The 13,922-nt window shown below is 50.6% G+C and overlaps 1 long non-coding RNA gene across 1 annotated transcript; it reads right to left on the bottom strand.

Moving 5' to 3' along the window:
* Positions 1–1,684: 1,684 nt before the first annotated feature.
* LOC149128154 (uncharacterized) lies at positions 1,685–10,919 on the bottom strand. Its single transcript, XR_016229694.1, has 3 exons — positions 10,379–10,919; positions 3,355–3,473; positions 1,685–2,788 (listed from the first exon to the last, which is right to left on the bottom strand). It is a non-coding gene; the product is annotated as an uncharacterized LOC149128154 (long non-coding RNA).
* Between the last annotated feature and the right edge of the window lie 3,003 nt (positions 10,920–13,922).

Raw genomic sequence — 13,922 nt, 5'->3', positions numbered from 1 at the left:
ATGGTTAGATTTGGATATGCGGGGAGAATAGGAGGTTCGGATGCCCCCTAGGGATGGGTTTCAAGGTTGAGCTGATGGGTACAGCATGAGTGTACTTCACGCACAGCCTCTAATGCCCAGCAAGTCAGCAAACTTGAAGATATAAATCAGACCACATTGAGTACTCATTTGACATTGGTCGCGTGTGCTGGGTGTCTCCTCTGTGCCACGCATAAACACGGGTTCTTACTATGCAGGAGCTGCCCCAGAAATGCTGACAGCCCATCTTCATGGCCCATGAACAGCCTCTAAATGTCTGGGAAACCCCAACACCAATGTCACCTGGGCGGCTTGCTCAAAGTGCAGACTGCCAGGCTTCCGTCAGGATCAAAAAAAAAAAAAAAAAAAAAAAAAAAAAAGGAAAGAAAGAAAGAAAGCAACTGTCCAGGCTAATGCCCCCAGGCTCCCTTGGAAGAGAATTCAGCAGGGGGTACACACAGAGCAAGGGAGAGCACATTCAATAGGTCAATAGGTGATGAGCATCTTACATACTAATTTACAGCCCACCCTCAACTCCAAGGCACTACCTTGTTTGTAGTATCACCTCCACTCAGTGAGATGAAGAGATTTTCCTAATGAGGCAGGTATGTGTGGCATAAAGCACTGGTTCCCAAGGTGAGATCTCCATTGTAAAAGGAAAATTTGAAAATTTGTATACGTTTTTGAAAGGCAGAGAAAGAGAGGGAGCGAGAGGGAGGGAGGGAAAGAGAGGGAGAGGGAGGGAAGGAAAGAGAGGGAGGGGGAGGGAGGGAAAGAGAGGGAGGGGGAGGAGGAGGGAGGGCGAGAGAAAGTGTTTCTGTCCACTGCTTTGCTCCTCTGGATGCCCTGAATGGCTGGGAGGCTGAAGCTGGGATACTGGATTCAACCCAGGTCTCCCATGTGAGTGCCAGGAACCCAGCTGATTCACCGCTGCCTCCTAGGATCTGTGTTAGCAGGAAGCTGGCTGGAGTCAGGAGCTGGAGCTAGCAATCAAGCCCAGGTACTCCAACCTGTGAGATGACAACGTCCTAACTGGACACTTAACTGCTGGCCTGAATGCCTGCCCTGAAAGCAAGGTTTAAAGTCTAACCCGGCAACCCAAAAGCGAGGGTACACCACACCTTTAGATCACCGAGGGAAGACACTGGGCTCTTTGATGAAGACCTGCAGCGATTTTTCCCAACACGAATTAGCAAGTAGAGGTCCTGTGAGCATCTCTAAAGCAGGCAAGAAGGAAGGGCAAGAAGGCCCAGAGGCACAATGGACCTCCAAGACTGGTCAGCTGAGCCAGGCGGGACCAAAGTCAGCTGAAAGGCCACTGGGAACAGCACATGCCCCAACCCGGCCAAGTCCAAGATTGCAGGCAACACCGCCCACTTCGCAGTGACACTCAGCTGGAATCCAGTGGGCTAGGAGCCTAACCTGACAAAGCCAGTTCTAACATACAGAAACAGCAAGCGAAATTGTCAACACCCCTCTTCCCCTATTCCGCTGCCATTTCAATATCAACTCCTGGGTCAGGCACACCCTGGTCTTTCTGCATTGCAGGCTGTGCCCAGCACAGCAGATATGAGCCCAGAGGCCCAATTTGCAATTAAACCCTTGGCAATTTATGAGGAGAGAATTGCTGGGCAGAATAAATAGGTACCAGGCCTGGAGCAGATGAGCGAGGAGGTTTAATTCCGTTGTGCAGGGGAAGGTTGGCAAGCATGCCCCAACTGGAACAGATTATTGCAGTGGAGGTAAAATATTTCATAGGATATTTTCAGAGGGAGATGCATGCAGAGGAAACCATTCCAAATACTTTTTTCAAAATTATCTTCGCAGTAACAAGCTAGGTAGGAGCATGTGGGTAATTGATGCATATGCATGAGAACATAATTAAGAACTAGAAGACCTGGAAGATTTTCAAGCTATCTATGGCGATTACAAACCATGAAAAAATACCCTTCCTTGGGGTGTCAGGCATCTCTCCTCATTAGGGTGGCTGGAACTCACCAAGCTCTGTGCAGAAATGGAACAAATAAAGGGTGAGTTGTTATAAACTAATAATCACTCCTGGCTTTGCGCTCTTTCAGGAGTCTTCCACATATTATCATACTTGATCCCTATGTATCAGCTTCCTACTGCTGCTGGAACAAATTACTACAAATTTTGAGGCTTAGGATAATACAACCGTTTTCTTTCTCTTATAGCTCCTGATGTCAGAGGTCCAAAATTAGTCTGACAGGGTCAAGTCAAAGTGTCAGCACCACTGGTTCCTTCCGAAGGCTCCAGGGAGAACCTGTTTCTTGCCTCTTTCCGCTTGCAATCCTTGGCTCTTGGCTCCTTCCCCCATCCTCAAGGTCAATTGCAAAACACCTTGAAGTCTCTTCTTCTGGCATCACACTGCCTTCCTCCCTCTTTACACTACCCCTGTGGCTGCCTCAGGCCCACCCAGACAATCCAGGAGAATCATCCCACCCCAGGAATCTTCCCTTCATCGCATCAGTAAAGTCCCTTTTGCCAGGTAGGATGACATATGCACGGGCTCCAGGAGTTAGGACAAGAACCTCTTAGGGGACATCATTCATCCTGCCATGCTACAGAAACCCTACAAAGTAAATGCATAAGTCCCATTTTGCAGACGAAGAAATTGAGATGCAGAAAGTTTCTTGACTTGCCTTTTTTGGGGAATTTAGTGCAGTATTTATTGTATGCCCTCCAAGTGGCAGGAACTGTAGAAAACAGAGCAGGGGAGGAAAGTCTATCTTGAGGAGCCCACAGCCTACTGGGGAAAGTCAACAGTTATTTAAAAATTCACATGGGTACAAATATATTTGTGTTGCGAAGGAAATGAACACTGTTTTGGAAAGAAAAGTAACAGTGGTGTCATCACTTGGATTTGAGGGGAAGAAGATAAGGGTGAGCTGCTTTGAAGCAGCAGTGCTTACACCAACCTGAAGATGTGTAGGGACAGTCAACAGAGGTGGGACAGTCTTTGGTGCTGAAGGAACCACACATCAGATACCCTCAGGTGGGGAGGGACGCACACCAGCAAGACACCTGGGGTGCCTGGAGTACAATGAGTGATGGCACCTCCTTGTGGATGGAAGACATAAGCCCACCTTGAAGTTTGGTTACCCCTCCTCAGAGCAATGTGCTGGTTTTAACTCCTGGGAAATCTGTGGTCTCCTTGACTACACTCTGACTCATGCAGAGCACATACTGAGTCCAGTCAGCTCTGTTCACCCAGTTTTGCACAGCTCTTGACACAGAGGAGATGCCCCCCCCCCAGATACTCGTTGAATAAATGTGTGTGCAGACCCCTCCTTTCATAAAACTACTGGTGCTCACCAAGCATGATCAGGCCACAAGGTGACTGGCAATCCAACTCCGCTGTGCAGAAAGGCATTATTCTTCAGTTCTCCAGAGCTGAGCTGATCTTTCTCACAAGTTTCAGCTGTACCCTCCATCTGTCAGGCAGTGAGGGAGAAAGACTGTATTTTGTTCATCCCATTCAAACTTGAGTTCATCTATCAGCAGTCCCTGTATTTATCTCAGGACTCCTTGGACTTCTGTCTGTCAGGTGTCTTGGCTTTTCCCACCAAAGTAACAGCCAATGGAGTGGACAGGGCTTCTTGGCAGGTGTTCCAGCAGCTCTCCGGTTGTCGCTCCCCCTCTTCGTGGAGGAACGACACAAGACCCTGCACTGTTCTTTTGTCTGCTTGGCCCTTCCCGGGTTTGCTGCTGGTTCTTCCTGGGTTGGCTGCCGATCCTTCCACCTCCGTGGAAGGGCGGCTCCCCCTGCCACTTTCCCCACTTCCGTGGGGGAGCGGCACACCGCCAGCCGGCTCTCTCGGAGGCTGCTCAGATGTTATCCGGATGTTCCCCTTAGATGTTCCTGGTGCATGTTGTCTCTCTCCTCCTTTATAGTCCTCTTCCACCAATCCCAACTCTGCTATCCACACACCAAGTACGCTGCTCTCTTCCAATCAGGAGCAGGATCAGCTCCTGCAGGTTATTGGTCGAACTAGAGGCAGCTGTGTAAAAGTTGTTTACTCCTCTCCCAGCGCCATATTGTGGGAGAGCAGATGCATAGAATAAGTCTTAATTCCAGTAACTTAGTCTAGTCCGAGTTGCTCCCCACATCCGGTGCCCTTGCCCAAAAGAACTGTGCATTCTTCTATGTTGGACTGAAAGCTGTTGGGAGACAAGGACTATATCCTATCAGGTACTATGGACACACAGAAGGAACGCAATACATTTCCCAGGTTATTTCCTCTGTTGTCAATATTATTATTAATTAGAACTGACAGGAGCAGACCATCTCCCAGGTGAGTCAGTACCTGTGATGAACTCATAAACGTGAGGCTGGCATTGTGCTACAAAGGGTTAAGCCTCTGCTTGTGATCTCAGATCCTACATGGGAGCACCAGCTCAAGTCCCAGCTGCTCTTCTCCCAATCCAGCTCCCTGATAATGCACTTGGGAAGGTGATGGCCCAAATACTTGGGTCCCTGCCACCCACATGGGAGACTAGGATAGAGTTCCTGGATCCTGGCTTTGGCCTGGCCCAGCCCCGGCCATTTGAGGGAATGAACCAGTGGATGGCAGATCTCTCTCTTGTTCCCTTTCTACCTGAAACGCTGCCTTTCAAATAAAATAAACAAACCTTTTTATAAGAACTAATAAAAAATATCAAATGGCTAGTGATATACTTTTTCTTGACTCACTTTCTTTATCTATAAAATATGGCAACCAACTTCCGTCTTATTCTACTGAGAAATATTTCTACTGGTCTCAGTTTACAAAACCAACGTGACACACACGTTCAGGGGAGGGGGCCCAAGATGAAAGATCCTGTTCAGTCAGTGTGACCGCTCTTCCCCCCTTCCACCACCCCACTGATCTGAGTCATTCTCTCCACAAGGAGTGTGGCTTCACCATCAACCCTACCCTACAGAGCCATGTCCCAACTACTCCCAAAGACTGCGACAACTTCCACTGTCTTCTCATCCTGCCGCCATTGCCAGCAGTGTCTCTCAAACATCTTGGTTTTGTTCCCTTGGGTGATCCAAGTTAACCTCTCCCTGCCCCAGCTGCCTGATCAAACTCACTATTGTTAGCAGACAACCTAGCGACCCCCGGGAGAACAGGCTGGGGGTAGTTGTTGAACACACAGTTGCTTCCAGGCTAGAGGGCCTTCTCCCTGTTCCCTGACAGGTCACATCACACCAGCTCCCTCCCAGGCCTCTGCTCTTCCCACCTTCCTCAAGCCATCTCTCCAGGAAGCCATCCCAGAGTCTCTCAGGCTGCACCACTGTCTTCCTTGCTGAACACTCACCACACTGGGTCTAAGCAGAACCACAGGCTTTAGGGCTTAATCGGTTCTCATTTGTTCCATGTGACTTGTTTCCTCACCCAGCTGTGAAAGCCCCCAGGACTGCATCCTGGACACCCTGGAGGACTTCCTGCAGAGGAACTGGAGGAAGCCTAATCCCTACTCTGTGGCTGCAGGTTCTGCTGCCCCTCCTGTCCCAGGACCTGCTGCTAACTCCACCAACAGGCCTCTCCACGTCAGGGCCCAAGGGCCCTTCTAGACACGGGGGCGGGGCGGTGGGGGAACTCCTGAGCAGTTGGAAGCTTCTCTAAACAGAAGAAGTGGTAGGAAAGCTGATTTGCCCATAAGTAAATAACTGTTGTAATTATGGAAGATTATTCTCAACAGACCAGCAGAGGGAAACCCATTTACATAAAAGACACGACTATTTATGGAAATGTTTGTGATTTTTCTACCCAAACAGATGAAGACCCTAAATCAGTATGTATAAGGTAGCACCAGGAAACTAAATGCTCACTCCTTCACCCTCTTCTCCACGCCCAGGGCAGATTCAATACCTTCCAACCCACTTTTAAGGCAGGAGAGCCCTAGGAAAAGTGCAAGTCTAAGAGAGACATGGAAGTGTCCAAAGTCATTGGCATTTTCTGACATGCCCTGAACCCAGTGACTAACTGGAGCCCATGCTGGAGATGGTAGGATGAGTGAGATCTGACAAAGGGAAGTTGTCGAGTAAGTTCTTAAACTCTTATCCTTGCACACATCAGAAATCTCTGAAATAGTGTTTCATGAGAGCATGGGTTTTCCGTGTCCTGGCCCCAGAATTTCAGTGCTGAATTAAGATGCCTCCCTATAAGCCCAAAGAACAAGCCACTCTAAACACAAGCAGCACAAACTCATCTGTAAACGTGAGGAATGTGACATGCCACAAAAGTGCAACGTGTTTGAACGGAGCAGGCAATGTGTGGGACCTCGGAGCTACATACTTAGAATCTTCCCAGGAGATGCCAGTGTGGTGGAGCAGCAGGTTAAGCCACTGCCACCTGCAATGCAGGCATTCCATGTAATCACCAGTTCCAATTCTTACAGCTCCACTTCCAATCCAGCTCTGTGCTAATGCACCTGGAAAAGCAGCTGAAGATGGCCCAAGTCCTTGAGCCCCTTCACTCACGTGGGAGTCCTTGATGGAGTTCCAGGCTTATGGCTTCAGGCTTCCTCAGCTCCGGCTATTGCCACCATATGGAGTGTGAACCAGTGGATGGAAGATCTCTCTCTCCTTCTCCCTCTCGCTCTCAAACTCTGCCTTTCTAATAAATGAAATAAATCTTAGGGGCTGATGTTGTGGCATAGTGGGTTCAGATGCCTCCTGCAATGCCGGCATCTCATATGGGCACCAGTTAGAGTACTGGCTGTTCCACTTCTGATCCAGCTTCTTGCTAATGGCGTGGGAAAGAAGCAACAGATGGCCCAACTGCTTGGGCCCCTGCACCCATGTGGGAGACCCGGATGAAGCTCCTGGCTTCATCCTTCCTAGGTCTAGCCTAGGGAGTGAACCAGCAGATGAAGATCTCTGTCTCTCCCTCTGACTCTGTAACTCTTTCAATAAATGAATCTAAATAAACAAATAAACCTTCCCAAGGGACTCTGATTCAGGACACTGCTGGACAGAGTTAGAAGGTATTCCGGTATCCTACACCATGTAAATTACCCAAACGCATTGAGTCAACTCCTTCAAACCAAGACGTTAAGATAAGAGTCTTGGTTTTTATACAACGGCTCCTTAGAAGACCACTTTGTTTAGAAATGAGTTTGTAAACTGAGAGCTCTCACAATTAAGAGACTAAGCTGCTCAGAAATGAAATTTCTTAAATATGGCATTTTAAGAGGCAACTTCATACTTTTAGGTAAAGACTTGGAGTTTAAGGCTTTGTTTTTTCTAAAGATTATCTCCCCAATGCCTGTTAACAGTATTTGTTTGCTTGTCTTAAAAAAAATTCTTTGTAAAGGGTAGAAAAATATTTCAGTTTCAAAACCCCACATTTAAGCTCAAAAGATTGACTCTGCATAAACCCCCTACATGCTATCTATTGTTTTTGGCTTAAAGGCTATTTATATCCACTCCCTTGGGTTCCTAGCAACATTGAAGTCAGTGCTATTAGTTACAAACACCAACACACATGAGCTCCAGGGAAGGGCAGGTTGCAGAGGGCTCTTTGATCAGACCTAATGGGGACTCCCACTCCGATAGGGATTGCCTGTCTGAAAGGAAATCTTCCCAGGAGTGAACTGTGCTATGGAGTGACTGGGAGAGAGTCACTGGAAAGCCCACTCAGAAGCAATGACTCAAAGGGCCATTATCATAGAATGATCTATACACCTGGCCAGCGTGGCCTGCCATGAAACGCAATGTGTTAAAGCGAAGATGGTGCCATGACAAGGACAGGTAGAGGGGCAGAAGCAACTGACAAGCAGCCAGGGTGGAATCCTACAGTGCAGAGTCCAGTGCTGTCCAGGGGAACACAAGGAGATCCCACCTTGCTGCACAAACCTTTAATCACTGGGAAGACGGGTCCTGCAGTCTCACTTCAGGGCCTGTCTCACTCCAGGGCTCTAAGACTGCATTCACAAGGGGTTGAATTCCCAGGAGCCTTCGTGAAGACGTGAATGGGACTGGTGGGGACTTCATTTCCAGCGATTGGTCCTCTGGGTGCCCTGACCTGAGCATTTCTCACCAGCTGAGTCCTGAGCAGGGAAGCCCCCAGCACGGCACAGTCCCTCCGATGCAAGGCTGACACGAGCCTGCTTCTCAGCCCTACCCTCATCCCCGTCTGAACAAGGCTCAGGTCATTTGTGGATGTCCAACATGCATTATTTGTCTAAAAAGCAGCATTTAATTACTTTCAATTGATGATGTATGAAGTTACAAAGGTTAAGAGGCAGGATTCTGATCATATCCAAGAAATAACTGGAAATTAGTTGAGACCTTTCCGGTTGGGCAGGATGAGGAATCATGCATGAAATATTGAATGTGGAGGCATCAGGCCAGGAACTGGACTTGGGCTGTGGCAAGGTGAGTGCCAGAAGCTAGCCACCAGATCACCAGGGTCTTGATCTATTCTAAGATTGAGTTTCCTCCCCCAATGGGGACACTTATCTGACTTAGGACTAACCTACCAGGCTCTGCTCTGCTGTCCTCCCTCCTGGGGGTGAGCAGGTGCAGCAAAACCTGTTGCCCTGCTCTCTCTAGGGGCAGTGCTCCTTCCCCTACCCTGGGCCAGGGCCAGAGCCACAGGCTGACTGGCACAGCAGTAGCAATCTCAGGAGCCCACTCAGTTAACAACCTCATGCTACATCCTCCAACCTGGTCTCCAGCAAAAACAAAAATGACATCTGGACTCTGGTTTCCTTCTCCACATAGCATGCACTTGGACATGGCCAAGGCAGCCTGTCTACTTGGAGGCCCACCAGGTTTGGTGGGAAGCTCACAGGGTCTGAAGTTGAGAGCCCCAGCTCCAAATTGTGACTGAATCACTTGTTGTCCAGGAGCTTGGGGAAGTCCAGCGTCTCAGCAGTTGGCCTGTGGATCCCTGGAGATTCAGCAAACTTTCTGGGGGACTATGGGGCCAGAGCTATGTGAACAGTAGTTCTGAGATGTCCTGTTCCTTCCTCGTAGCATTGACATGTACACTGAAGGTGTAAAAGCAGTGTTGAGTGCACTGGGCCAATCTATGAGCCTTCGGGTTCTTCCCTGCCACACACTCGCAGTGTAAAAGGGGGAGAAGTCTATTTCACTTAAGAATGTCTTCAATGAAGCAGTGCAAATGCTCAGCGTCTATTCAGTGTCAACCCTCGAGTATGTGTCTTTCACTATGCAGCGCGAGGAAGTTCCACATAAAGAGAGCACTTGAGTCACAGTGCCTCTGCTGAGACACCTTCTGCTACAGAGCTGTGCTTGGCATCCTAGAGGCAGATTTCCGACACATTCCATAGCTGTGTTTCTCCCAGCACAGGCTAGATCAGCTCCGGGAGGGAAGGGGGGCTCTTCCCTGGTGGCTCCATCTCAGCCCCGAGCACAGTGGATGCCCTTGGTACATCTGCTGTTGCACTGTGTGGCTCTCCTTATGAGTTTGACCTCCTACTCATTCATTCAACCAATCCCATGCTCTGTCTATATTAAACTTCCTTATTCAGTTCTCTGCATGGTTTCCCTGCCCCTGCCCAGAGGACTTGGTCTTGTGTGGTATGATTCCGAGTGGAGAATTTTTTGCCTACTTCACAGTATGTTCCATTCGTTTCTTGCTGCACCTGTTCCCTCCCACAAGATGGATGGAATCCAATGACCGTGTAGCTGAGCAGGAGGAAGCCTGCCTCTGTGTCTCTTCCTCTTTCTCCACTCCTCTTCATCTCCCACAGTCTCCTTCTGAGGATGAGTGGCTGGGGCAGGACAGATGGCCCCTGCCTGCCACACTCAACCTGGGCCCTGCCTGGGTCTCTGATGGCCTGAGCTGGGATGTGCAGCCATGAGGGTGGAGACTGGTGGCAGACTGGACAGCTATCTCTAAGACATCAGAGGAGAGTGACCCACAAGGACTCTCTGTGGACTTGGGGGAAGATCTCCTACGTGCTCTGAACTTCTTCATGTTCTACTTCCACCAACACCTCCTGTGTAGGCTATCCTAGCAAGTCTCCAAAACACCCCACATCCTGTCATTATAATCACCTGCCAGTCACTCCCACTGTCTGATGCCCCTCCCTCCCTGGATCTGTCATTAGCTTTCAGAAACAGCACCGGGCCCCCCAGAACCTGGCCAAGACTCCCCATATTGATCTGAGTACCCCAGGTACTCCTCACACCTCCACTGGGCTCATGTTCTTGTACTTTCCCTCAGTCGCACTGCTATGCCATCCCCCTAAAGACAGGCACTGAATGTTAAGCTCTGTGTGCTGGGATCTAGTCTAAATCCTGTAAGCCCATTTTAAAGCAAAGAAGTACATAAAGAATAAAATGAAATGCCATAAAATAAAGACCTGTCTGTCTTACCTGTGCCCAGGATGGCTCAGTGGATGTCTGCTGCTCCTGGAGCTGGGTCCGGTGATTTTACTCACAAAGACGCCAGGGCACAAAGTGTTTAGGGGACTTGCTAAGTGCCACAGCTGGTAAGTGACCGCGGCTGGATCTGACAATGGCCTCCTGTGGGTGACATGTGGCGAGGCCACAGGATGCTGATGGTGAGAGTGCTCATGGAGCAGGGTCAGGCCAGCGAGGAGGGCCTGAGACTGGCAGGTGGCTGCTGAACCGGCTTCACTCTGTGCCCTCAGGACTGGGAGGGAGCCTCAGGGTCCTGGGAAACCGTCCACAGCATGTTACCTAAAGCACTCAGTTTTCTGTCTGGAAACTGGTCCACTCTGATGAGGGCTGGTGGGGAGGGGGCTGAGAGCCTCACTAAAGGAGCAGCAGACCTTCTCTCCCACCTTTGCCTCGATACATCTGACATAGCACCCACATCTCTGCAGCAAGCCAGACTACAACGGTAGCCTCCGGGCCCACCCAGCTACCAGAGGGGCTCACAGACTGGAGGAAGAGACTCAGATCACACAGCTGATAGCATTGATGCAAAGCCCACAGTGAGAGCAAGGGGAGATCGATGCAGCCAGGGAACTCAGGCTGCTGTGCAGGAGGACTGCAGGGGCTACACACAGAAAACCAGGTTACCCGCTGCCCCCATGCTCTGTCCCTCAGCCCTGTCGGCCCCGCCTGCTCCAGGGGTGGCAACAAACACCGGAGTCCAGGTTCGCGCAACAGACCCAAAAGACAGAAGTTGCCTGGGGCCTAAGCGTACCCGTGTTTCCTCAGAGAGGCACAGAGCCAGTCCGGCTCGCCACAGCTGCCGCTTACTAAGCAATCTGCTGAAAGCCGTGGCTGTTTATCTGCATTCTAACAGCTCCAATGGGACCATAATGACTGAACGTGGAGTGCCCTCTGGGTCACGTGCATGGTTGGTGCAGCCTGAATACTTGGTGCTTTGCATGCCTCATGTATATTTAGTGGGGGTCATGAATATTCAGTGCCCACTCAGCTCCTTCATCCCCTCCTATCTGTGTTCACACACACGTGCCTCACTCGCTTTATCTGGGGCTAACATTTGCCTCTGCACTGCATTTTATCTATACCTGTATTTGTTTATCCAGAGCGGAATCCAATATTTTTGATGCAGCCAACGCACCCTATGCCAGGTCTGTTCACCAAAAGTTACCCCCACTCTGAGCCCCAGCTGACAACTGGCCAAAGCCGTCCACTCATGCCCAATCCTGTTTCTTCTCTGCCACCACGCTGGGAGGCAGGCCGGCATTAACACTGCCACTCAGAAGTGAGTCAGCCGAGACTCAGGTTAAACGGCTTACTCCAGGCTACAGCCACACAGGTAGTTAAGCAGAGGGGAGCCAAGCCAGGGTCCAGTCTGTGCGTGTCCTCTCTCTGCAGCACACCCTGGATCCTTCTCACTCCTTGGAGGGCCCCAGCTCCCACGGCAGGACTTGCTGAATCCAGAGACCGACTGTGTGAATAACAGGATTCACCTGAAAGAGCTTTGAACACAGCGACCACTCACCCAGGTGCTAGGTGCTTGGCGGGTCCCTAAAGAGACATAAGTGTCTCAGTCTATGCTTGGCTTTTCTCAGGAACAAACACAGTACATTGAGCAGAGCACAGTACAACAGCTGAAAACCAGAAAACAGAGGGAACACAAGAAAACAAGAGCTCCCGGGGGCTGTGGCTGGCCTCGGCCACTGGGGCCAGAGAAGGGGCCCTGTGTGGGAAACGCGCGCCATCTAGCGGCAGCGGTAGCACTGGCACAGACGCAGATGGGGAAAGGAAGGTGTCCTCCCCCAGAGAAACAGGTGGAGTTCAGAGCTGTTGAGGACACTGCCCACTGCCCGCTGCCCGCGAGTTCTCCTGTCGGATCTCACCCGGCCCTCATGAGAGCCCCGTGAGAGTGGTATCGTTCATTTCATTGACGAGGTTTCATGACGGCCCCTGCTCACCAGAAGGGCTTGGCACCCCGGGGAGCTGTCTCCTCCTGGACATGCTGCATGTCCAGCCCTGCCTTCCCACTCCTGGTGTCAGGTGGGCTCAATTGTCCGGCAGTTTCTGGAACAATGGCTTCAGAGACCCAAGTTGCTTGGTCTATGATCCACAAAACCCTGAGTTGACAACCTGGGGCTCCGATGTCTACACCGCTTGCTTCTGAGAGGAGCGGTAAGCAGAGGGCAGGGTCCTCGTCTGGTGGACCCAAGAGGGGCTTTAACACAAGGCTGTCGCTTTCCCAGGGTCCCTGCAGCCCAGTCCCTGCACTGTAGGCTGGGGCAGCCCTCCTCAGGCCACATCCACAAAAGGAGCTTGCTAGGTTCCCAGAGGGGGCGTGGAGGAAGCAGAGGAAAATAAGAAAATAAGAGTCTGCATGAGCATGTTCTTTAAAAGAAAAAAAAAAGTCATAACAACATCTTTGTAACTGCCCAAAAAGGAAAAACAGAAGCTTCGTTTGTGACGTGCCTACAGCTTGCTGGCCCTACCCTGCCTTTACTGTCAACCAGGTTGGTAGGCACTAGGGACTCTGTGTTACAAATGAGTAAACCAAGGCCAATGTCACACAGCTACAACAGCCTTTCCCAGGCTCTCCTTTCTGCCTTTCCTGTTGGATTTGCCGCCTCTCTGTCCTCAGGACGCTGGAGAAGAGCTGGACACTCAGGAGACCCAGAGCGTCCTCTGCCCAGCACTCCCTGTACCTGGGACACTCGGCCTGCTCCTCTGCAGAGCCGGCAGAGTGGGCCGTGTCCAGCTCCCTGACCCACGGCACTCTTATTTTTCATTGCAAATACCTATATTTCACTGAGGAGACCTCAGAGGGAGAACCCTGCAGGCTAAAATAATTTCTGTAGCCCAGCATGACAATGGCAGGAAAGCGGTGTTACCTGCAATTAGAAGCTGACTGCCCTGCTCCGGGCCCCATCTGGAATGTAGGAGGGTCTCACTGGGTGACTGAAATTTTATACAAAACATGAATAGAGGAAAAAGAATAAAGAAACAGTGGATGGTTTGGCCCTGACTTACACTGTTACTCTTCCCTCACCAGGGTCATTTCCACCCTGAGGTTGTGAGGACTGAGAACAGAGCTCACCTGGGTGTTTTCTGCTGGTTTGGCTGCACTTGTGTGCAAGCCCACCTTCCGGATCCCTGACCTGGGTTCCCATTCCTCCTGGGCTACACTGCAGGTCCGCATGATTCCTTCACCTGCTCTCAGTCATGGTCAACTTCTGACCTCAGACTTCATGGAAGCACTGACGTCCACCTTCTGATCATCAACTCGATTTTTTCCCTCACCCTTGTCCAGGCTGTCCTGCCCCACTCTCTGCCTGCCCCGGTGCCTTGGGGTGATGGGAGAGGGGATCTGGAGGTACAGAGGTGGTTCTGCCCCTAATCTCAGCTTCGGGGTGTCATCAGCACAACACTGAGTTGCTTCAATGACCCGGGAACTCAGGGGGTGGGACTAACGCTAAGGGCAGCTCAGAGCTCTGAGAAGCCAGGAAGG

Source organism: Oryctolagus cuniculus, chromosome 2, assembly GCF_051225735.1.
Source record: "Oryctolagus cuniculus isolate XC-2025 breed Fujian yellow rabbit chromosome 2, ASM5122573v1, whole genome shotgun sequence".
Classification (NCBI taxonomy): domain Eukaryota; kingdom Metazoa; phylum Chordata; class Mammalia; order Lagomorpha; family Leporidae; genus Oryctolagus; species Oryctolagus cuniculus.
This window is presented reverse-complemented; position numbering and strand designations above follow the sequence as displayed.